Source organism: Chiloscyllium punctatum, chromosome X (assembly GCF_047496795.1).
Source record: "Chiloscyllium punctatum isolate Juve2018m chromosome X, sChiPun1.3, whole genome shotgun sequence".
Lineage (NCBI taxonomy): Eukaryota > Metazoa > Chordata > Chondrichthyes > Orectolobiformes > Hemiscylliidae > Chiloscyllium > Chiloscyllium punctatum.
This window is the reverse complement of record NC_092791.1, coordinates 18,035,231-18,060,356: the sequence shown is the minus strand read 5'-3', so window position 1 is coordinate 18,060,356 and position 25,126 is coordinate 18,035,231. Positions and strand designations below refer to the sequence as shown.

General features: G+C 42.1%; 1 protein-coding gene across 10 annotated transcripts in view; it reads right to left on the bottom strand.

Moving 5' to 3' along the window:
* The window catches only part of r3hdm2 (R3H domain containing 2), a 272,705-nt gene extending 247,794 nt beyond the window's left edge, over positions 1-24,911 (bottom strand). For all 10 annotated transcript variants that reach the window (XM_072567272.1, XM_072567275.1, XM_072567278.1 and 7 more), the window contains exon 1: positions 24,633-24,911. The gene's annotated coding sequence lies outside the window, so the exon portion shown is untranslated. The remainder of the gene's footprint in view (positions 1-24,632) is intronic.
* Between the last annotated feature and the right edge of the window lie 215 nt (positions 24,912-25,126).

Here is a 25,126-nt window from a genome sequence, read left to right as displayed (position 1 = left end):
TGTCCTACTTCGGAGTCAGGAGGCTTGGGTTCAATTCCCACCTGCTCCATAGTTGTGTACTAATACCCGTGAACAGGTTGATTAAAAATATTGAAGTTAACAAACTCTACGTACAAAGAAATGTGTCCTGATTTTTGTCTCACTGACTGGCTTGGATCCGAATTGGCAACCTGTCCTCCAACAAAAAGAGAACGTTTGACTGATCTATCTGAAATAACTGCCACATTAACATTCTTGGAAAAGGACTACTTTATGAAACAATAATGTTAAACCAATGTGGATCAAATCCAATGCCCTCTCAATTATTTGTCCCCTTTTACCCACGCAATTTGTTTTAAATATCACTCCCAAATAATCCAGAGCTCAAGTATCTATGAAATAGTCAAACACCATGATTTGTTTTTCCATAAGACAGAAGATGTTGTTAATCATTTACTACGATCTGGGCTAACTGTCAGGCCTAGCCTTCACTGACCCAAATAAAGCAAAGAATAGAATAGCAAGATTCAGTACCTAAAGATGAAAAGGTCCAATTCACTGTCAAGGCTACCTGCAATACAAATAAATTAACTCTTTGAATGAACTAGAGTATTATTGAAATAAAGAGCTTTCCAAATAAAGTACAATATTTAGCCAGATACTTCTGCCAGTCCCACAATCCTTGAAACATTGTGAGCTTCCAAACATGGCCGCTTATACATAGGTTAAATACTGTTTGACAAAACTCCTGAAGCATCTTGAGGTATGTTCCCATATTAAGAGCTGCTCTATGAACTTATAGTTTTGTTGTTACTCAACATAGCAGATATCAAAAAAAAATCACAAGCTGGGTACTGCTGACTAATCCAGGCTCAAGTGTTTTCTGTTTTTATTTCAGATTACAAGCAACTATAGTATTTTGCATTTATATGAGGTTACAATGGAATACAGGCAAGGAACCTAGGTATGTTTCTAATCAACCGGTTCAGAGATTTCATGACACACCTCTACAGCAAGTGAGACTTGAACTTTGGCCTTCTGGCTCAGAGATATGGGCACTATTACTGTGCTACAAGAGCCCTGGCCAAGAGTTAGCTTGGCGAAAGTGAGGGCTGCAAATGCTGGAGATTACAGTCGAGAGTGTGATGCTGGAAAAGCAAAACAGGTCAGGCTTGGCCGAGTTGGTAGCACACTCACTCTTAAAAGTTGAGCTTTATGCCCATTACAGATTTGAGCACACAATCTAAGCTTAATGAGGACAGTGTCAAGGGAATGTCTTTAAATTGGAGGTGCCATGGCACCATTTGAAAAATGGAAATGAAGATTAGAGTGCAATATCTCAACTTCAATCACAATCACCAAATACAGAACTAAATAATCCCTTCACTCCCTGAGCACAAAATAACTGTCAATTTTCCTGATGTAACAAAAAGTAACCTATATGTTGCAGAATGTTTGAGGACATCTGGGGATGGTAGAAAATTTGATATTTTCTAATCAATCTGTTCAGAGCTGTTATAACATACCCCTGGAGCAGGTGAAAGTTGAACCCAAGCCTCCCAGTACTGGTGGAGGGATGCAACCACTGCACCACAAAGCCCCCACTATAATTAGCATTTATATAAGACATGGCTGTGATTCACTTGGTAGCACTCTTACCTCAAAAGTTCAAGTTGTAGATTCATTTTGATAATCTCACCTGCCATTTCAGCTCTGTATTTAAGTGCTGCACTGTTGGAGTTGCCATCTTTCAGATTAGGTGTTAAGTCAAGTTCACATTAACCTTCTCAGACAGAGAAAAGATCTTTGTAGAAAAGCAGGACAGTTCTCTCCCAATCCTATCCAATATTTATTCTTCAACAAGCAACACCCATGACAGATAATACGCATTGCTGTACATGGAAACATGGCAGTGAATATACTGCAATGATTAATATATTTCTAAGCATTTAATTGTCTGTCTTGAGGTTGTGAAACACAAATGAAAATTGTCCTTCACTCAAGTTCTAAGAATGCATGAAAATTTCTTGTGTGTAGTGACAAAAATCCCTTCAGCCTTAAATGAAACACTTGCTATGGATATTATCATGTTTAAATAGATCCGTCCTCTGATCGAGTAGTAAAGAGCTCTTTTACTGCATGCTTATGGAATACAATCTTTTCAAACATATATAATTTGATGCAAAAATCAGTCTTGAGTATGCAACGGTAGGAGCTGATTTTAAATAAATATAGTTTACTCAATCCAAGATAGAATCGAAAACGTGCCAATGACATTCAAAGCACTTGAGTCAAGCAGAAAGCAGCATACTTTGTGTCACAGGAGCGCAGCCACTGTGAACCATCCCACCCACTGACCAAAACACAGGCCCATGCATGTGCAGCCAGATTATGGGAGCTACTTCTTGAAAAACTAAATGAAGGTCGATCCAAAATTTTTCCACTAACACAAAGTATATGTCCACATCTCAGAATGCTCAGAAGTCACCAAACTTTAAAACGGAAAAGAAAAAGGAGAACAATGTTTAGAAGTCACACTTCCCTAATCAGGTGTTTAAGAGATTTTCCTGCTAAAAGCTCATTTGATCTTTTCTCTGTTTTTGGATAGAGTAAGGGTGTAATGTTAACAGTTGGCAATGTACAAAGACTGGCTGAATGCTTTTAGTTGTAAAATAAAGTCCAAATCCATGTACAGTTATCGATGAAACATTTGCCTTTATCAGAACTCAATTCTATGTGCATGACAAATATTGTACAAAAAGATATTGTACACAGGACTGCTCAAATATCTGAATGCAAGCTCTTTAGAAATATGCGCATTAGGTACATTAACATCAATGCAAAAAGGCTGCAGGTGCTGGAAATCTGAAATGACAACAAATCGTGCCAGCAATAATTAACTGTGAAAAGGGAAACGTGTATTATGTTTCAGGTTGAGTGAAACATAGATAGTGTGTCAGGTTGATGGCCTTTCACCAGAACTGAAACATTAACTGTTTCTCTCATCACAGGTGCTGCCAGACTGACTTGAGTATTTCTACAATTTTCTTTTAAATTAAAAGTACATCCTTTCAGAGAAAACTACTGCTTCAAAGAGTCTTCGACAAAGGATTTTTTCTTAAAAGAAATTTCATTTCACCTCTGATTTCTTCACTCAATTTTTACATGTCAACCAACCAATCTGAAGAGACATAACCCAAAAATGTATTTTAAAAAAAAACCTCAGCTCCTCTTCCATAGATCTCTGCACCAATTAGAATGAGCCTATCATAATGAACTCAGGCACAAGATTTGCATGCAGTGCTCATGTCTTTGTCTACAAACAAACTTTGCAACTACCAAGAAACAATGAAAGTAAAGCATTCCAAGACACTTCAGAGGAGTATTAACAAACTAATTTGACACCAAATCACCCAAGGAGATAATAGGAAAGGTGACAAAACTTCAAAGAATTTGTTTAACAGGAGAAAAGTGGCAAGGTAAAGATTGAGAGAGTGATTTCCAGTTTTTAGCACATGGGCAGCTAAGGCACAGCAGCAATAATAGAGCAATGAAATCAGGGACGTGCAAGAGGAATTGAAGGAGCAGAGAGATCTCAGATTTGTAGGTCTACAGGAGATTTCTGGAATACGATGAGAACAGCACAAGTACCGTGGAACATTTGAAAAACATGGAGTTGTAACAACTGCAGCTGTATTAGTCACAATCACAGACTTAGAGCAAAGCCTCAGAGGCTACTGACATGACAACAATTGCAAATGAATGCAGTGACCTTTCAGCAAAGTTTTCACATGCTTTGTAAATAAAACCACTGGCATCATCTAGTGGTATCACATCAGTTATACGAATATGCCTTTCACAATATCATGTGCCCGCAAATTCGTGAGGAAGCTGTTGTGGCAAAGGGGTAGTGTCCCTACCTGAGCCAAGAAGCCTGTGTTCAACTCCGACCTGCTCCAGAGGTGTAAAATATCATCCCTGAACAAGTTAACTAGACAATATTTCATCAGCTTTGTGGGTCACAAGTCAAAGAGAGAGACAGTAAGCAGAGCTCTTGATCTGAATATTCACCCTGCAACCTCACAGGGGAAAGGCACATGTGAATATTACACAGATGTGGTGATGCTGGTGTTGAACTGTGGTGAAGAGTCAGAAGTCACATGACACCAGATTAGAATTTTTTTTAGAACCCCTACAGTGTGGAAACAGGTCCTTCAGCCAAACAAGTCCGCACCGATCCTCCAAACAGTAACCCACCCAGACCCATCCCCTACCCTTTATTTACCCCTGACTAATAACCTACACTCTGGGCAATTTAGCATGGCCAATTCACCTGACCTGCACATCTTTGGACTGTGGGAGGAAACTGGAGCAGCCAGAGGAAACCCACGCAGACACAGGGAGAACTCCACACAGACAATCGCCCGAGGCTGAAATCAAACCAGGGTTCCTGGTGCTGTGAGGCAGCTGTGCTAACCACTCAGCCACGCGCCAATTTCTGTTTGGGGAACATTTTCATGACCCCATTAAAAAACCCGGAACTGTGCAGGAAAGAAAACGGATGAAGAAAGAATGGGGGGGTGGGGGGGGGTCGCCAACCACCAACCGCTCGGTTAACAGCCGAACACACTGACCAATTGTGCTACAGAGACTTACAGTCCAACAGGTTTATTTGAAATCACAAGCTTTCAGATAGCAGTTTCTTTATCAGGTCCAGTGAGTCAGGTGAATATTGCATTGACAGCAAAGTACTTATTGCCAGTATTTCTGAAAACCAGCCTACAGAATTAAGTGTGATTGGAACAGCATTCACTTTCTACAGGTGTATCGGTTTAGTAGTATTCAGGAGAATAGTTGAAACAGAAAACATGCAGAAACTTATGCAGTCAGACACAAAGGGACCAACTTACCTACAGGGTGACTAGCCCACTCATTTGCTTTTGAAGGGAAAACACAAGAATTTCAAAGATGAACCAGTTTATTTCCAGACATTCCAAAATTCTAAGCATAGTCTCAATAAAGCACTGCTGCCTCGCAGCGCCGGAGATCCGGGTTCAATTCCCGCCTCAGGCAACTCACTGTGTGGAGTTTGCACGTTCTCCCCGTGTCTGCGTGGGTTTCGTCCGGGTGCTCCGGTTTCCTCCCACAGTCCAAAGATGTGCAGGTCAGGTGAATTGGCCATGCTAAATTGCCCGTAGTGTTAGGTAAGGGGTAGATGTAGATGTAGGGGTATGGGTGGGTTACGCTTCGGCGGGGCGGTGTGGACTTGTTGGGCCGGAGGGCCTGTTTCCACACTAAGTAATCTAATCTAATCTAAAAATCACCCAACAAATGATCGACTTTTGATTTAATATCTTATATCATGTTCAACCGAAGATATTATGATGCAAATAATAATTGGTAGGTCTGGTTAAATTTACCTTGAAGGACAAGTCATAAAGGTTTGTTCGACAGTGGAGTACTGCATTATTTCCCAATTTTTCCTCTACTACAGTCAGACACATTGCAGTGCCATCTTCAATACCATTAAATATTTTGCCCTGTACCACCTAGAGGTTGGCAGACCAATCTAACATCAAATTACCAACATCAACTGCCATAAGAAGTTGGCTGCAGGATATGGTTGTCATGATTACCAACAGATAAGTTTCCTTGTTTCTTATTCAAATCATTGAATATGAACTTTGCTAGCTGGACTAGCATTTATTGCTCATCCCGAAATGCCCTTGAAGGTGGCAATGAACTACCTTCTTGAATCGCTGCAGTCCGTGCCTTGTAGATACACCCAGTGCTGTTAGGGAGGTGGGAGAGACTTGGAGGCAAACTTCCAAGTACCTGCTGCCCTTATCCTTCTAGATGGAAGTGGTCATGAGTTTGGAAGGTGCTACTTCAGGAACCTTGGTGAATTGCTGCAGTGCAATTTGTAATTAGTACACACTGCAACAGTGGTGGAGAGAGTGAACTTTTGTGGATGAGGTGCCAATCAAGCAGGCTGTTTTGTCCTGGATGGTAAAAACAATGACTGCAGATGCTGAAAACCAAATACTGGATTAGTGGTGCTGGAAGAGCACAGCAGTTCAGGCAGCATCCAACGAGCAGCGAAATCGACGTTTCGGGCAAAAGCCCTTCATCAGGAATAAAGGCAGTGAGCCTGAAGCGTGGAGAGATAAGCTAGAGGAGGGTGGGGTGGGGAGAGAGTAGCATAGAGTACAATGGGTGAGTGGGGGAGGAGATGAAGGTGATAGGTCAAGGAGGAGAGGGTGGAGTGGATAGGTGGAAAAGGAGATAGGCAGGTCGGACAAGTCCGGACTTTGTCCTGGATGGTGTCAAGCTTCCTCGTGTCTGGATTCCTAGTGTCTGACCTGCTCTCTTAACCACAATATTTAAATGGCAAGTCCAGTTCAGTTTCTGCTCAATAGTAACCCCAGGATGTTGATTGTGGGGAGTAACTTGCATGTCATTGAATGTGATGGTAATGGTTAAATCCTCTCTTGTTGGAGATGATTTAACCTGGTATTTGTGACATTAAATGTTTCAGCCCAAATCTGGATATTGTCAAGGTTTTGCTACATTTGGATGTGGGACTACTTCAGTATCTGGTGAGTCGTTAATGGTGCTAAACGTTGTACAGTGAACATCCCTACTTATGACCTTTAATGGAGGAGGGAAGATTATTGAGGAAGCAGTTGATAGTTGGACCAAGGTCAAAACCCCAGAGGAATTCCTGCAGAAATGTCCTAGAGATGACCAATTGCCCTCCAACCTCCACAACCATCTTTTGTGTTCGACTCTAGTTTTGCTAGAGCTTCTTGATGCCACATTATCAAATGCAGCACCTCTGGAATTTAGTTCTTTTTCTTGTTTGAACCATAGCTGCAATGAGGTCAAGAGCTAAACAGCCCTGGTGAAACCTAAACTAAACAGTGATCATCACTAAACAAGTGCTGATTGATGGCCCTGTTGATAACCCATTCCATCATTTCACTGGTGATCAAGAGTAGACTGATGGAGTAATAATTGGTTGGATTAGATTTGTATCAAAAACAACTTGTGCACCAGGCAATTTTCATTGTTGGATAGATGCCAGTATTGTAGCAGTACTGGAACAACTTGGCTAGGCATGCTTCAAGTCCTAGAGCACACAACTTTGACAACATTCCAACATACTCAAAACCCATAGTATTTGCAATATCTAGTGCCTTCATTCATTTGTCGATAACTCATGTTGTTTGGCATAAGTTGTCCTGTCGTGTGGCTTCACAACATGAACACCTTATTGTTATCTATGACTGGTGCTGCTCCTGGCATGTCCTGGTTGATCCCCTAGTTTGAAGACAAGGGGAAGAGTGGGGGATCTGTCAAACAATGAGACTGCAGATTTTGCACTATAATTCTGCTGCTGACAGCCCAACACACCTCACAGATGCCCAGTCTTGATTTAATAAGTCTTTCTGAAGTCAAACACATCAGCAACAGTGCAACAAAATGCTGGTATCTTCAATGTGAAGATGGGACATATCTCCACAGGCACGATGCAGTCATCTTTTTTACCAATATGGTCATGGACAGAAGCATCCATGGCAGGCAGATCAGCGAGGATGAGTTCAAGTAACTTTTTCTTTCTTGTTGGTTCATCTGTCCTGAGTTTTCAATCACAACATATTTTCCTAAACCGTTTTGTTTCAATTTTATCTTGTGTGACCTTCCAAGAAGAGCCAGGAAGCCAAAACATTAACAGCAGGAGCTTTATTAAGGAGATGTTTACTCGACAGGCAGAAGTTTCCCACCCAAAATGGCTGAAGTCATTATGTCACATGATCAGACCCAAAGTGACAGTCCACCATACTTTTCAAACACAAGGATAATTTATGCATGACATTTAACCTAAAGCAGGGAAAACTCTGAACACTGGATTTGGCATTTGATGGTAGTGAGGACATATTACATAGAAAAGATGTAAATATTTGAGATCAATCACGGATGACTGGACCTCTCAAATTTACTCAGCTCTATTCTTATTAACCATAACTAAAAAGTGCAAGATGAGCTTAAAATTTGAACTGGGAGAACAGAGATCAATCCCAACTGATCTTCCAAAGAGCACAGCATTTTTCACGATATTATTTAAAAAGGACTTACAATCATAGAGTGCTTTTCATGAATATTGATTATAAATTGCTTTGATCTGTCCAAGGAGATAAAAACAGAAAACGTTTGAAATCCTCAGGAGATCAGACAGCACCAGTATATACAAACAGTAAATGGCTGAAGTCAATGACTTTTCATCAGAATTTGTGCCTGAACTCTCAGCTTTGTTCCTCTATCCATTGTGTATTTCTAGTGATTTGGAGATGCCGGCGTTGGACTGGGGTACACAAAGTTAAAAATCATACAACACCAGGCTATAGTCCAACAGGACCACCTGATGATGGAGTGGCGCTCCGAAAGCTAGTGTGTTTCCAATTAAACCTGTTGGACTATAACCTGGTGTTTTGTGATTTTTAACTTTGTATTTCCAGTATCCACAATATTATACTTCTGTTACACTCAGTGAAGTACTCTTGAAGCATAAATCGCTGTTAAAATGTAGAATGCAGAGCAGCTATATAGCACATAGCAAATTCCTGCAAACAGTAACGTGGTGATGACCAAACATTGATCAAGGTCACAACACTGGAACTAACTCTCTACTCTTCTTCTGATAGCATCACGGGATTGTAAGCAAATGAAGGCCTTCAAATACCATCAAACTGCAGAACTCTTGGCATATCATTTGCTGGACAGCATTTACTGGAGAAGGCTTTCTTTAATGCAAGAGTTGAAATAAATACTTTCTCAACATGAGTAGAACAAATTTATAATACTCTGTAGTTACCCCAGCCTCAAAACAAAGGCAGGGGTATCTGCTCTGATAGCTCCCAAGTTTGAATATCGATTGAGAGGTCTAAGTCAAAGTCAAACACAGCTCATCCCTTCAAAGGTTTCCCCACAGCAGTGACACCAAAAACACTTGAGTAAACATTGTACAGCATCACCAATTTGATTCAATTTGATTTTTTCCATGGTTTCTGGAAATACTCCCGTTCATTTAGCACCAGTGCTTCAAGGTCAGTGTTTCAGCCATCAAGTGTATAGAAAGATTGCGTGCTGGTCATATGCTTACATTTTGACAGATTTGTACGCTCAAATTCAAGAGCATTACTTGCAAATGAGTAATTTCCCATTTTGTACCAAGAGCAATCCGCCTCCAAAAGGAAAGGTACAGCATGGGGTTCGATACAAAGTAAAGCTACCTCTACTCTTTTCAACCAAAAAGTAAAAGGCCCCTAAATTCTGCCCTATCAAACACTTCCAGGACAGGGACAGTATAGGCTTAGATACACAGTAAACCTCCCTCTACTCTTAAACCAGAAGTAAACCGAAAGTAAGTGTCCCCATTGAACACTCCCAGGAAAGAAATAGCATGGGGTTAAAATACAGAGTAAAGCTTGCTCTACTCGTTTAAAGAAACGACACTAAAAGGATAGCTCCCTCTATACTGTCCACATCAAACACGCCCCACAGCTTATATCAGCCTCAAAATAACAGGAAGACAAGTTTGCAGTTTTCCCCACAAGTTAGAAAACTGCCAACTTATTGCTAAATAATGGGCAATGAAGTGTTGTAGTTTGGGCACTAGAAAGTGGATGGGAACAATGTAAACTCCTTTCACACTGGATTCATATTGCTGCCATTACATGAATGTCACTCATCCATCTTTAACAGAACTTTACATAGTTTTTTTTTCCTAATGCAGCTAAGATTTTGCTCACATCTTAGACTAGTGACCCTAAAGTTAATCAAATAGAAAGTTGCTTAAAAAAAAAATGAGAGAGAGAGAGAGAGAGAGAGAGAGAGAGAGAGAGAGAGAGAGAGAGAGAGAGAGAGAGAGAGAGAGAGAGAGAGAGAGAGAGAGAGGTGCAGGTACCACCTTTGCTGTTTGAATTCGTGTATCACTGGACATCAGAGTGCATCTGGGAAAATTAACAAACAGTGAAATTCACAACTAATCTTGGAGGAACTGTTGGGCGAACTTCACAGCACAGAATCAGATAAGTTAATTGTTCTTTTAAGTCTGTCCGAGAGAGGCTGCAGTAGTGAGTATAGTGGATTCTTTCTTGATTATGTGTTTTTGGAGAGAAGTCTCTTGATTAAACTTAAAATATAAGCCATAGCTATTAATTTAACCCGGGGCAGTGTTTGGAGAGGAATAGGACAGTGTTATTTTCTGGGTCTTTAGATCACGAAGGAGCAAATGGCTTTTGCAGTGATATGTACTTCTTGTCAGATATGGGAGTTTAAAGAGAGTTTAAGGGTTACTGCGGATTATATCTACCATAAATGCTGTTGGATGAGAATCTTATCAGATAGAGTGGATCAGTTGGAGAGAGAGATAGAAGCGATGAGGAATTTGCAACAACAGCAGTATGCAATGGATAGCAGTTATACGAAGGGGCGGGGGGGCGGTCTCAGGTACAGTCACATAGATGGGTTAACTCCAGGAAGGGTGAGAGAGGTGAGCACCTAGAGCAGGAGTCTGTGGATATACACATTTCAAACAGGTATGCTGTTTTGGAAAATGTAGGGGGTGATGGACTCTCAGGGGAACGTAGCACAAACAGCCAAGTTTCTGGTATTGAGACTGGCTCTAATGCAATGAGGGGTACGTCGGCTTCCAAGAGATCAATTGTGTTAGGGGATTCTGTAGTCCGAGGTACAGACAGACATTTCTGTGGCCAGCAGAGAAAAAGCAGAATGGTGTGTTGCTTCCCTGGTGCCAGTATCAAGGATGCCTCAGAGAAGATGCAGAATGTTCATACGGGGGAGAGGAGCCAGTCATTGTCCATATTAGAACCAATGACATTGGAAGGGAAAAGGTTGAGACTCTGAAGGGAGATTACAGAGAGTTAGGCAGAAATTTAAAAAGGAGGTCCTCAAGGGTAGTAATATCTGGATTACTCCCAGTGCTACGAGCTAGTGAGGGCTATAGGAGGATAGAGCAGATGAATGCATGGCTGAGGAGCTGGTGTATGGGAGAAGGATTCACATTTTTAGATCATTGGAATCTCTTTTGGGTTAGAAGTGACCTGTACAAGAAGGACGGATTGCACCTAAATTGGAAGGGGACTAATATACTGGCAGGGAAATTTGCTAGAACTGCTTGGGAGGATTTAATCTCGTAAGGTGGGGGGGTGGGACCCAGGGAGATAGTGAGGAAAGAGATCGATCTGAGACGGGTACACTTGAGAACAGAAGTGAGTCAAACAGTCAGGGCAGGCAGGGACAAGGTAGGCCTAATAAATTAAACTGCATTTATTTCAATGCAAGAGGCCTAACAGGGAAGGCAGATGAACTCAGGGCATGGTTAGGAACATGGGAATGGGATTTCATAGCAATTACGGAAACATGGCTCAGGGATGGGCAGGACTGGCAGCTTAATGTTCCAGGATACAAATGCTACAGGAAGGATAGAAAGGGAGGCAAGAGAAGAGGGGGAGTGCCATTTTTGATAAGGGATATCATTACAGCTATGCTGAGGGAGGATGTTCCTGGAAATACATCCAGGGAAGTTATTTGGGTGGAACTGAGAAATGAGAGGGATGATCGCCTTATTGAGATTGTATTATAGACCCCCCAATAGTTAGAGGGAAATTGAAAAACAAACTTGTAAGGAGATCTCATCTATCTGTAAGAATAATAGGGTGGTTACGGTAGGGGATTTTAACTTTCCAAACAAAGACTGGGACTGCCATAGTGTTAAAGGTTTAGATGGAGAGGAATTTGTTAAGTGTGTACAAGACAACGTTCTGATATCAATATGTGGATGTACCTACTAGAGAAGGTGCAAAACTGGACCTACTCTTGGGAAATAAGGCAGGGCAGGTGACTGAGGTGTCAGTGGGGGAGCACTTTGGGGCCAGCGACCATAATTCTATTAGATTTAAAATAGCGAAGGAAAAGGATAGACCAGGTCTAAAAGTTGAAGTTCTAAATTGGAGAAAGGCCAATTTTGATGGTATTAGGTAAGAACTTTTGAAAGCTAATCGGAAGCAGATATTCGCAGGTAAAGGGACGGCTGGAAAACGGGAAGCCTTCGGAAATGAGATAACAAGAATCCAGAGAAAGTATATTCCTGTCAGGGTGAAAGGGAAGGCTGGTAGGTATAGGGAATGCTGGATGACTAAAGAAATTGAGGGTTTGGTTAAGAAAAAGAAGGAAGCATATGTCAGGTATAGACAGGAGAGATCAAGTGAATCCTTCGAAGAGTATAAAGACAGTAGGAGTATACTTAAGAGGGAAATCAGGAGGGCAAAACGGGGACATGAGATAGGTTTGGCAAGTAGAATTAAGGAGAATCCAAAGGGGTTTTACAAATACATTAAGGACAAAAGGGTAACTAGGGAGAGAATAGGGCCCCTCAAAGATCAGCAAGCGGCCTCTGTGTGAAGCCACAGAAAATGGGGGAGATACTCAATAAATATTTTGCATCAGTATTTATTGTGGAAAAGGATATAGAAGATATAGACTGGAGGGAAATAGATGGTGACATCTTGCAAAATGTCCAGATTACAGAGGAGGAAGTGCTGGATGTCTTGAAATGGTTAAAAGTGGATAAATCCCCAGGACCTGATCAGGTGTACCAAAGAACTCTGTGGGAAGCTAGAGAAGTGATTGCTGGGCCTCTTGCTGAGATATTTGTATCATCGATAGTTACAGGTGAGGTGCCGGAAGACTGGAGGTTGGCAAACGTGATGCCACTGTTTAAAAAGGGTGGTACAGACAAGCCAGGGAATTATCGACCAATGAGCCTGACCTCGGTGGTGGGCAAGTTGTCGGAGGGAACCCTGAGGGACAGGATGAACATGTATTTGGAAAGGCAAGGACTGATTCGGGATAGTCAACATGCGGGAAATCCCTTTGTGCGTGGGAAATCATGTCTCACAAACTGGATTGAGTTTTTGGAAGAAATAACAAAGAAGATGGATGAGGGCAGAGCAGTAGATGTGATCTATATGGACTTCAGTAAGGTGTTCGACAAGGTTCCCCATGGAAGACTGATTAGCAAGGTTAGATCTCATGGAATACAGGGAGAATGAGCCATTTGGATACAGAATTGGCTCAAAGGTAGAAGACAGAGGGTGGTGGTGGAGGGTTGTTTTTCAGACTGGAGCCCTGTGACCAGTGGAGTGCCACAAGGATCGGTGCTGGGCCCTCTACTTTTTGTCATTTATATAAATGATTTGGAAGCAAGCAGAAGAGGTAGAGTTAGTAAGTTTGCAGATGACACCAAAATTGGAGGTGTAGTGGATAGTGAAGAGGGTTACCTCAGATTACAACAGGCTCTGGACCAGATGCGCTAATGGGCTGAGGAGTGGCAGATGGAGTTTAATTCAGATAAATGCGAGGTGCTGCATTTTGGGAAAGCAAATCTTCCCAGGACTTATACACTTCATGGTAAAGGTTCTAGGGAGTGTTGCTGAACAAAGAGACCTTGGAGTGCAGGTTCATAGCTCCTTGAAAGTAGAGTCGCAGGGAGGTAGGATAGTGAAGGCGGCGTTTTGTATGCTTTCCTTTATTGGTCAGAGTATTGAGTACAGGAGTTGGGAGGTCATGTTGCGGCTGTACAGGACATTGGTTAGACCACTGTTGGAATATTGTGTGCAATTCTGATCTCCTTCCTATTAGAAAGATGTTGTGAAACTTGGAAGGGTTCAGAAAAGATTTACAAGGATGTTAGACCATAAGACTTAGGAGTGGAAGTAAGGCCATTCAGCCCATCGAGTCCACTCCACCATTCAATCATGGCTGATGGGCATTTCAACTCCACTTACCCACGTTCTCCCTGTAGCCCTTAATTCCTTGTGACATCAAGAATTTACCAATCTCTGCCTTGAAGACATTTAGCGTCCCGGTCTCCACTGCACTCTGCAGCAATGAATTCCACAGGCCCACCACTCTCTGGCTGAAGAAATGTCTCCGCATTTCTATTCGGAAGTTACCCCCTCTAATTCTAAGGCTGTGTCCACGGGTCCTAGTCTCCTCGCCTAACAGAAACAATTTCCTAGCATCCACCCTTTCCAAGCCATGTATTATCCTGCAAGTTTCTATTAAATCTCCCCTTAATCTTCTAAACTCCAATGAATACAATCCCAGGATCCTCAGCTGTTCCTTGTATGTTAGACCTACCATTCCAGGGATCATCGTGTGAATCTCTGCTGGACACGCTCCAGTACCAGTATGTCCTTCCTGAGGTTTGGGGACCAAAACTGGACACAGTACTCCAAATGGGGCCTAAGCAGAGCTTTATAAAGTCTCAGTAGCACAACGGTGCTTTTATGTTGCCAGGGTTGGAGGTTCTGAGCTATCGGGAGAGGCTGAACAGGCTGGGGCTGTTTTCCCTGGAGCATCGGAGGCTGAGGGGTGACCTTATAGAGGTTTACAAAATTATGAGGGGCATGGATAGGGTAAATAGGTGAAGTCTTTTCCCTGGGGTGGGGGAGTCCAGAACTAGAGGGCAGAGGTTTAGGGTGAGGGGGGAAAAGATATAAAAAGAGACCTAAGGGGCAACTTTTTCACACAGAGGGTTGTACGTGTATGGAATGAGCTACCAGAGGATGTGGTGGAGGCTGGTACAATTGCAACATTTCAGAGGCATTGGGATGGGTATATGAATAGGAAGGGTTGAGGGATATGGGCCGGGTGCTGGCAGGTGGGACTAGATTGGGTTGGGATATCTGGTCGGTTTAGACGGGTTGGACTGAAGGGTCTATTTCTGTGCTGTACATCTCTATGACTCTATGATTAGAACAAACGTACTCAGCTAATAATTAAACAACATGCCAGCAATAGGCAAGTTTGTCAGAAGTGGAAGGAGAAATATTTGCATTTCAGATTCTAATTGGTATCCTGTTCATTTTTTTTTTTAAAAAATAGATTCATAGGAGACCAGTGTCACTGGGTAGGTGTACAGAGGCAGGAACAGCAGTAGGTGTACATACATAATCAGCCAGAGGACAGTTAAATGACAACATGTGGGCAACACCAGGTAAGACATCAGTGAACCTAATGGGCTTTTACAACATTCAACAATGGTTGCATGGTCACTGGACTTTTAATTAAACGTTTTTCCGGAATTCCAATCCCATTTGAACCCAGGTTCCCAAACAGTAACTACTTCTCTGGATTACTTGTCCAGCAACAATACCACTATGTTATCACCTCTCAATGTTTTCAGTGTTCAATGAAATGGCTGGTTTTAGCTGAAGATGGTACAATTGCAACATTCAAAAGGCATCTGGATGGGAAGATGAATAGGAAAGGATATGGGTCATGGATACCTGGATGGTACGGAGGAGTTGGAGCAAAAAGAGGTCTGTTTCCATGCTGTGCATTTCAATGACAAAATACACAAAATCAACTGGTAAATTTCAACTACTCCAGTAAGTCTTTGCAACACTAGCCGCTATCATTTCTGCACCTGATTGTTTCCATTCACCAAGCTTTGTTCTTTCCTTCCAGCCATCCAATTATATCTTACATTTCTGTTTTTGTCCCACCATTCCAAATAAGGGTTTCCAGTCACTCCAGTCAGCTGCAAATCTTCCCACACAACAACAATGAATCTAGTCAGTGAAATCACACTTTCAAACATTGTCCCACTGCAGGCGTGTGCGCACGTGGAGTGGGGGTGGTGGCTGTCAGTTCACGTAGATAGCAAGCTCTTTATTGAACGTGTCTTTGGGAATTCTGTTATCGATTTGGCTCACTTGATTCAACCAATAGAGTTGTCGCTCATTGAAGATACGAGTGACTAATATGCTGAGGATGCAAGCCTAGTACATGCAGAGTTTTGTATGTTTGGTTAGTTTGCCTTGGTAACTTTGACTCAAGCTCTTGACAATCCTGGTGCCAGTAATTGTTGATCCAAGAGAAAAATTGAGAAGTTCTCCAACTGCAGAAGATCATCTAACCCAAGGGACCAGAACAATCAGATGGTAGATTCCCCAAATGACTCAGCTCCTACCAACACAATTATGATGGGGAACTCTTGGAAACCTGACTGGCTCTTAGCTGAATGTTTGAAAGACAAAATCTCCTGATGCCCCTTTACAACTGTGGGAAAGTCACTAAAAGCCCAAGGCAATCAGTATGGACTGCATCAAAACCATTTTGGATTTAGACACCCTCATTTGAGATGATAATTGAGAATGGCAAACGCTCACAATCTAAATATATTGAAACCGCACCTGCAAAAGAAAAAATTAGCCCTCTGATTCAAGTACCTATTAGTAACAGTTCAAGACAATCAGTAGGACAATTGTTGAGGGAGATCACAGGTAACAAAGTTGACTGAACTTTGAGGTGGTGACTAGGTTTTGTGGATGAGGGAGTACAGTTGATGTAGTCTACATGGACTTCGTTAAGGTGACAAGATGTCACCCTCTGCTGAAGAAGGTAACAGTCCTTGGGATTCATGGCAATTCAGCAAGTTGGATCGAAAATTGGCATTTTTGGCAAGAGGCAGAGGGTAATAGCAGAAGATTGTTTTTGTGATTGGAAGCCTGTGTCCAGTGTAGTAACCCAGGTTCAATTCTGGATCACTTGCTGTTTGTACTGTACATCAATGACCTAAGCATAGGTATATGTGGTTTTATCACGAAGTTCATGGATGACAAAAATTAGTTGTATGGTTAATAGAGAGAACAGGACAACAGATTACAGGCTGGTCAGAAAACAACAAATGGAAACTGTGAAGTAATGCATTTTGAGAGTACTAACAAGCATACATTGAATGGCAGGACCTAAGGAAGTACATACAGTCAGAGGAAGTGGGGGCTTTACTGATGGGATGACCTTCATCTGAACTGTACTGAGACTAGTGCCCTGGTGAGTTGTAAACAGTCTAGAGGGCTTTCAACTAAATCGCTGGGGGCTAGGGAGATTCAAGTAAGGGTATGGCATGATAAACTGAAAAGAGAGGACAAAGCAAGTGAGCAAGGTTGCAATAAAGGAAATGATAATTAAATCAAGGCAGAATGGTGCAGAACATATAAATAAGGCTAGAGGTTGCAAAACCAGTAAAAAGACAGTGTTAAAGGTCCTGCACCTGAATGCTTGTTGCATTTGTAACAAAATGGATGAATTGACAGCTCAAATAGAAATAAATACATTTGATCTGATCACCATGACACAAACATGACTACAGTACAACTAAGGCTGGGACCCGCATATTCAATGACACGACATGTTTGGAAAACAAAAAGCTAGGAAAAGGTAAGAGAGGTTGCTCTGTTAAATGAAATATGACATCAGTACAATATAGAGAGATGAACTACGATCAAAATGTAGAATCAATTTAGGTAAACATAAGAAATGGTGAAGTGATCTGTGTGACGAGTTTATTGTCCCCCCCACCAACTGTAAAATAGAGGAAACAAGGAACTGTAACTGGGCTCAAGAAAGGCATACAGGGAATTTACAAACATCCATCTTGCAAACGTGATCTCATACAGGAGTACAATCTTAAAGATCGGACACATCTTTATCATACGTACGAATAACTCTTTTATATCATCCTGCATTGTGTTCCAACCTGCGTATAGATCTGCTTACATACTCCAGAACGAAACCCGTTCACAACTTGAAGACTGCCCATACTGATAATCGTGGCTGAGTTTTATCTATATATAATGACTAGATAAATCAGACTGGCAAAGTTAACCTGGAAGAGGAGTTCATCAAGTGTTGCTAGCATGGATTCTTAAAAGTGAAACAGTGTAAAGTCAACTAGAGAGAGAAAGCTACTTTAGATCTGGTAATGTGCAACAAGGCAGGATTAAAAGGACCTCATAGTAAAAGGTCCCATAGGAAGCAGCGAACATAACACAACTTTGCATTCAATTTGCAGGAAAGAAGAGAAGAGTAGACCCAAGAGGAGTCTTTCAGACTTTTAAATAAAGTCATAGAGATGTACAGCACGGAAACAGACCCTTCGGTCCACCTCGTCCATGATGACCAGATATCCTAAATTAATCTAGTCCCATTTGCCAGCACTTGGCCCATATCCCTCTAAACCCTCCCTATTCATTTTTCCATCCAGATGCCTTTTAAGTGTTGTAATTGTACCGGCCTCCACCACTTCCTCTGGCAGCTCATTCTATACATGCACCACCTTCTGTGTGAAAAAGTTGTCCCTTAGGTCCCCTTTAAATCTTACCCCTCTCACCCTAAACCTATTCCCTCAAATTCTGGACTCCCCTACCTCATGGAAAAGACCTTGTCTATTTACCCAATCCATGCCCTTCATGATTATGTAAACCTCTATCTCACACACACACACAGAGAGTGAAAGAGACCGCTAAAGTGAACTGAACTCAAATTATTTTAAGGGACAGATCAGGAGAAATGTATTGGCAAACATTTAAGGTGATATTTCAGAACACTTCATGATAAAATTCCACGAAGACTGAAGGACATTCCATCTGCACTTAACAGAGAAAGCTATAGATTGCATCAAATTGAGAGGAAAAGCATGGTATTCTGTGAAAATTAAGACACACTAAATGGGAGAAAACTAGCTTAAAAAACAATTATACCTATGAATCTATATTAATATTTGAAAAAATAAAAAAAAAATTGAACATTTGTCCTCCAAACAGAGAAAAAGAGAATACACAAGCAAAAAGAGGGGGGAGTGAGGAGTGAGAGCGAGGGAAATAGCAGATGAATTGAACAGATATTTTGCATTTATCTTTATTCTACAGGATACAAACGGCTTCCCTGAAACTGTAAAACAAGAGGTGAAAAGGAGTGAAGAACGTAAGAAATTACATTCACCAGTGAAAGGGGACTGCGAAAATTGAGGATTAATAGCTGACAAGTCGATAGGTCCTGATGAACTTCATACTAATATCTTAAAACAAGAGGCTGCTGAGTGAGTATGTGCACTGATTTTAATTTTCCAACATTCCCTCAATCCTAGAAAGGTCCCATCAGATTTGAAAACAGTAAATGTAATAAAGATAAAAGAAAGGAGAGAGACAAAAGTAAGAAACTATATAATTAAAGCAGTCCACTTCACAACTGTAATTGGGAAAATGCAGGAGGTGATGTGAGATACTTAGAAAATCTCAATGCAATCAGGCAGAGTCAACATGATTTCCCTTTTACAAAACTATGTTTCATTAAATTTTATTCAGAGTTCTTTGAGGAAATAATAATTAAGTGGATAAAGGGGAACCTGTGCACCTGGATTTCCAAAATGCATTGTAGATATGCCAAAAGATTGTGACGCAAAGGGTAGGTGACATAATAGCATGGATTGAGGATTGGATAGCTAACAGGAAAACAGATTGAAATAACTCAGTCATTTTCAGGGTGGCAAAATGTAATGAGTGATGGGCACAGGAATCAGTGCTGAGGCCTTACTATTTACAATTTGTATCAATGACTGGATGAAGGAACCGACTACATAGTTACCAAATTTGCTGATGACAAGGACAGGTAAATTATGAAGACCACATAAGGAGTCTGCAAAGGGATATAGGTAGGTTAAGTAAGTGGGCAAGGAAATTGGCAGAGAGAGTAAAACATAGGAATGTATGAGTTTGTCCATTTTGGCATGAAGAATAGAAAAGCAGCATATTATTTACATGGAGAGAGATTGCAGAACTTTGTCCTGGTACATGAAAAGTTAGTATGCAGGCATGGCAAGTGATTGTGGAAATAAAGTTAACTTTGTCATTTCTTGCACAAGGACTGCATAAAAATAAGAATACTTTGCTACAGTTCTATAGGGTGTTGGTGAGACCAAATCGATATTACAGTATTCAGTACTAGGTTCCTTATTTAAGAAAAGGACATTACACCAGAAGCAACCCAGGGTAGGTTCATGTTATTGAAACCCAAGATGAAGGGGTGACCTTATGAGGAAAGGTTAGACATTTGAACCCATAACAATTTGAGTTTAGAAAATATGAGGGATAATCTTATTGATCCCTTCAGGACTTGACAGGGTGGTGTTGGAAGTAAGTTTCTCTTTGTGGGAGAAATGAGAACGAGGGTACTATTTAAACACAAGACAGAGACAAAGAAAAATTTGTTCTTGGTGTCATGAGTCTATAGAATTATCTTCCCCAGACAGTGAAGGAGGTAAAGTCATTGAATATCTTTAAAAGGAAGAAGTAGACAGATTATTGACTATGAAAGGTATAAGAAGTGGGCAGCAGACGGGAGTTAAATCTACAGTCAGATCAGTCACATTGTATGTTTGCGTCGTTGCAGGATCTTCTCGTAATTAAATTAGTTGCTGCATTTTTCTAAACTACATCAATGTCTGTACTTCAAAACCATTTCATTAGCTACCAACAGCTTCAGAACATTGTGGAGATGAAAGATGTGACATAAATGTACGTTCGTTTGAACAAAATGAACACAACTATGCCTCAAGCCCTTTGGCGTGCATGGAACTCTGAAGAATGATCACTGGTCATTTGGCTTTCTTTTAAAATTCACTTGTGGGAATCACTGGTGAGGCCAGTATTTATTGCCTATCCCTTCTTGTCCTAGAGGTGGGGGTGAGCTGCATTCTTGAACTGCTGCAGTCCATGTGCTGTAGGTTGACCCACAATGTCGTTAAGGAGGGAATTCCAGGGTTTTGACCCAGCGACAGTGAAGTAACGACGATACATCTCCAAGTCAGGGTCGTGTGTGGCTTAGAGGGGAACTTGCAGGGGATGGTGTCCCCTTGTATCTGTTGCACTTGTCCTTCGAGATGCAAGTGGTCATGCATTTGGAAGGTGCTAAGGATCTTTTGTGAATTTCTGCAGTGCATCTTGTAAATGGTACACACTGCTGCTACTTAGTGTTGATGGTGGTGATGGGAGTGGATGCTTGTAGATGTGGTGCCAATCAAGTGGGCTGCTTTGTCCTGGATGGTGTCAAGTTTCTGGAGTGTTATTGGAGCTGCACCCATCCAGACAAGTGGAGTGTATTCCAGCATACTCCTGACTTTTAAGCATACAGCAAGGAAACAGGCCTTTCAGCCCAACTCATCCATGTGGCCAGATATCCTAAACTAAACTCATTCCATTTGGGCCTGTTTTGCCCATATCCCTCCAAACCTTTCCTATTCATGTACCTTCCAAATGTCTTTTAAATGTTGTAATTGTACCTGCCTTGAGTACTTCTGCTGGCAACTTGGCCCATGCACCCACCAACCTGTGTGAAAAAGCTGCCCCTCAAGTTCCTTTTAAATCTTTCCCCTCTCACCTTAAATCTATGCCCTCTAGTTTTCAATTCCCTTACTGAAATATCTGATTGCCTGTCACAAATTCACAGTACATAGACTCTGACCAGCGAGTTCAGAACCAATTCTGAGAAATGAGGTGACTCTTTGAACCTCCTGTTTATTTTATCCTTTTTTGTCTTCATTTTTTCCCCATAGCCTTTTAGATTAGATTAGATTACTTACAGTGTGGAAACAGGCCCTTCGGCCCAACAAGTCCACACCGCCCCGCCGAAGCGTAACCCACCCATACCCCTACATCTACATCTACCCCTTACCTAACACTACGGGCAATTTAGCATGGCCAATTCACCTGACCTGCACATCTTTGGACTGTGGGAGGAAACCGGAGCACCCGGAGGAAACCCACGCAGACACGGGGAGAACGTGCAAACTCCACACAGTCAGTCGCCTGAGGCGGGAATTGAACCCGGGTCTCAGGCGCTGTGAGGCAGCAGTGCTAACCACTGTGCCACCGTGCCGCCTATAGAGACTTCCTGAATCTCCTGTTTATATATGTCAGCCAAGGCTCCCTAATGGCCGAGGTTAAAAACTCCAATCAAGGATCACTCAATGAGATCCACCTGGCCCTCATTCTAATCACTACACAACCCTGGGGAAACGACCTTGGCCATTCACCTTATCTGTGCTCCTCATGATTTTATAAACCTCTGTAAAAGGTCACCCCTCAGCCTCCTATACTCCCAGGGAAAAGAATTTCCGGCCTGTTATGTGCCCTGTAGATGGTGGATAAACTTGGGGGAGTGGAGTTACTCGTCACGGTATTCCTAACCTTTGATTTACTCTGGTAGCCACTGTGTTTATGTGAGGAATCCAGTTGAGTTTCTGGTCAATGGTAACTCCAAGGATGTTGACAGTGGGGGAATTCAGTGATGGTAACATGACTGAATGTCAGAGTGTATTGTCTCTTTTGTCTCTTCAGCAAGGACATACATGGATTCAGAGTCATAAAAACTGCAATACCAAAAAAGACCAAAGAACATTATTTCATCTTCTGCTAACCTGGTATGATACAGAGAGATTGAGTTGCTAATCAATGATTATCTACAATTGAGAAAGGAAAGGTTTGATCAAAGGCTCCATAGTTTACTGTGGAGAAGGATATGGAAGTTATAGAACATAAGGAAATAAATAGCGACATCTTGAAAAAACTGCCCACATCAGAGGTGGTAGTACTGGACATCTTGCAATATATGAAGATGAATAAATCACAGGACCTGGTTAGGTGGACCCTAGAACTGTGGGAAGCGATTGCTGGGATCCTTATCATGATATTTGTATCATCGATAGTCACAGGGGTGGTGCCGGAAGACGTGAGGTTGGCTAACATGGTACCACTATTTAAGAAAGATGGTAAGGAAAAGCCAGGGAACTTTTGATCAGTGAGCCTGGCATTAGCAGTGGGTAAAGTTGCTGGGAGGAGATCCTGAAGGACAGGATGTACACATTTGGAAAGGCAAGGACTGATTAGGGATAGTCAACATGGCTGTGTGTGGGAAATAATGTCCCACAAACTTGATTGACTTTTTTGTAGTAGTAACAAAGAGGATTGATGAAGGCAGAGCAGTGGACTTGACCTATACGGATTTCAGTAAAGCATTCAACAAGTTTCCACATGGTAGACTGGTTAGCAAAGTTAGATCACAAGGAATCCAGAGAGAACTATACATCTGGATACAAAACTGGCCCAAAGGTGGAAGACAGAGGGTGGTGGTGGAGGATTGCTCTTCAGACTGGAGGCTTGTGACCAGCAATGTGCCATAGCGATCGGTGGTACATCCACTGCTTTTTGTCATATTCATATAACTGATTTGGATGTGAACTGATTTGGATGGTTAGTAAGTTTGCAGATGACACCAAAAGTGGTGGTGTAATGGAAAGCTAAGGTTACCTCAGAATACAATGGGACCTTAATCAGATGAACCGGTGGGTGAAGGAACAGCAGACGGAGGTTAGTTTAGACAAATGTGAGGTGCTGCATTTTGAAAAGGCAAATCAGGGCAGGACTTATACACTTAATGGTAAGATCCTGGGGAGTGTTGCTGAAGACCTTGGAGTGCAGGTTCTTAGTCCCTTGAAAGTAGAGTCACAGGTAGATAGGATAGTGAAGGTGGTCCAAAAGAGAACATGCTGGAAAATCTCAGCAGGTCTGGCAGCATCTGTAAGGAGAGAAAAGAGCTGACGTTTAGAGTCTAACTGACCCTTTGTCAAAGCGGTGTTTGGTATGCTTGCCTTTATTGATCAGAGCATAGAGTACAGGAGTTGGGAGGTCATGCGACAGCTGTACAGGAAACTGGTTAGGCCACTTTTGGAATATTGCATTCAATTCTGATCTCCCTGCATTCAGAAGAGTGTTAAACTTGAAAGGGTTCAGAAAAGATTTCCAAAGATGTTGCTGGGGTTGGAGGGTTTGAGCTATAGAGGCTGAATAAATTGGGACTATTTCCCCTAGAGTGTCAAAGGCCAATGGCTGACCTTAGAGGTTTATAAAATTAAGGACGTGGATAGGGTGAATAGACAAGGTCTCTTCTCTGGGACAGGGAAGTCCAGAACTAGACAGCACAGGTTTAAGCTGAGAAGGGAAAGATTTAAAATGAATTTAAGGGGCAACATTTTCATGCAGAGGGTGGTGAGTGTATGTAGAGGCTTGTACAATTGCAACACTTAAAAGGCATTTGGATGGGTATACGAATAGGAAGGTTTGCAGGGATATGGGCCAAATGCTGGCAAATAGGACTAGATTAATTTAGGAAATCTAGTCCACTTGGAAGAGTTGGACTGAATGGTCTGTTTCCAAGCTGTACAGCTCTATGACTAAGTCCAGGCTTTAAACAGGAAACCTGAACCACCTTGGATGGAGTGATCTAAAATAGGACCAGAACATTGACTAGTTTATTGCCTGCACAAACATGTGTCACCTACACATGCAAGCAACTACCAGGCTTAACTGCACACTGAGAACGTCACCTGGGGAAGATTTCCAATCGCATCCCCACCCCATTTGAAGCCAAGATCACAGAACCAGGTACTCAAAGACATTTGCGGATTACACGCAGAATTCCACTTTAAGATGCCTCTCAAGAACACTGACGATTCTTATTTCCAATATAGAACAACCATGTGGAGTGCAAGCCGTTAACAACATGAGCCCAACAAGCAGGACCTCATGGAACTACTTCGTACTAAAACTTCATTTGACTGGTCAGTAAGGAACATGCCCCCAATGGTTTCAACATTTCTCCCCCAGTGCCCATTGCTGTGTCCCCGCCCACTGAAGGCCTCCCACCCTCTGGCACCCCACACTCACCGCCTCACACTGGGCTTCAGGCCGACGCCTCAGAAACTCCGCGCTCGGCGCTCGCACCACAAACCGTCCGTTGCCGATCCCCCCCCCACCCCCCCCTCCAAAAAAAAAGCAACCCAAGGTTGTGTTTTCGAGAAGTGATGAAGGAAGGAAGATAGGGAGGGAGGGGAAGGGAAAAGGACACAACTAAGGGAATGAGAAAGAAACCAAACTGCGGAAAAATAAAAAGAGAAAAAGAAAGAAAATAATCTGGCCGGCTTCGGCGCCTGCGTACTACGTCACGCTTTCCTGCCCACTCAGTGACGTCAACAGGTGCTCCGTGCTTGTGACATCACCAGTTTGTGCGTAGAGCCCCTGAGAGCCGGCGCTAGTCTCCAGGACGCCCCTTACATTGAGCGGAGGCGCAGCAGGTGTTTCACACTCGCGTGTTGCTTCTAAGGCAATTTGATTCCGTTCCGTCCTGTCAATCACTGATTCTTCATTGCAACATTTGTACA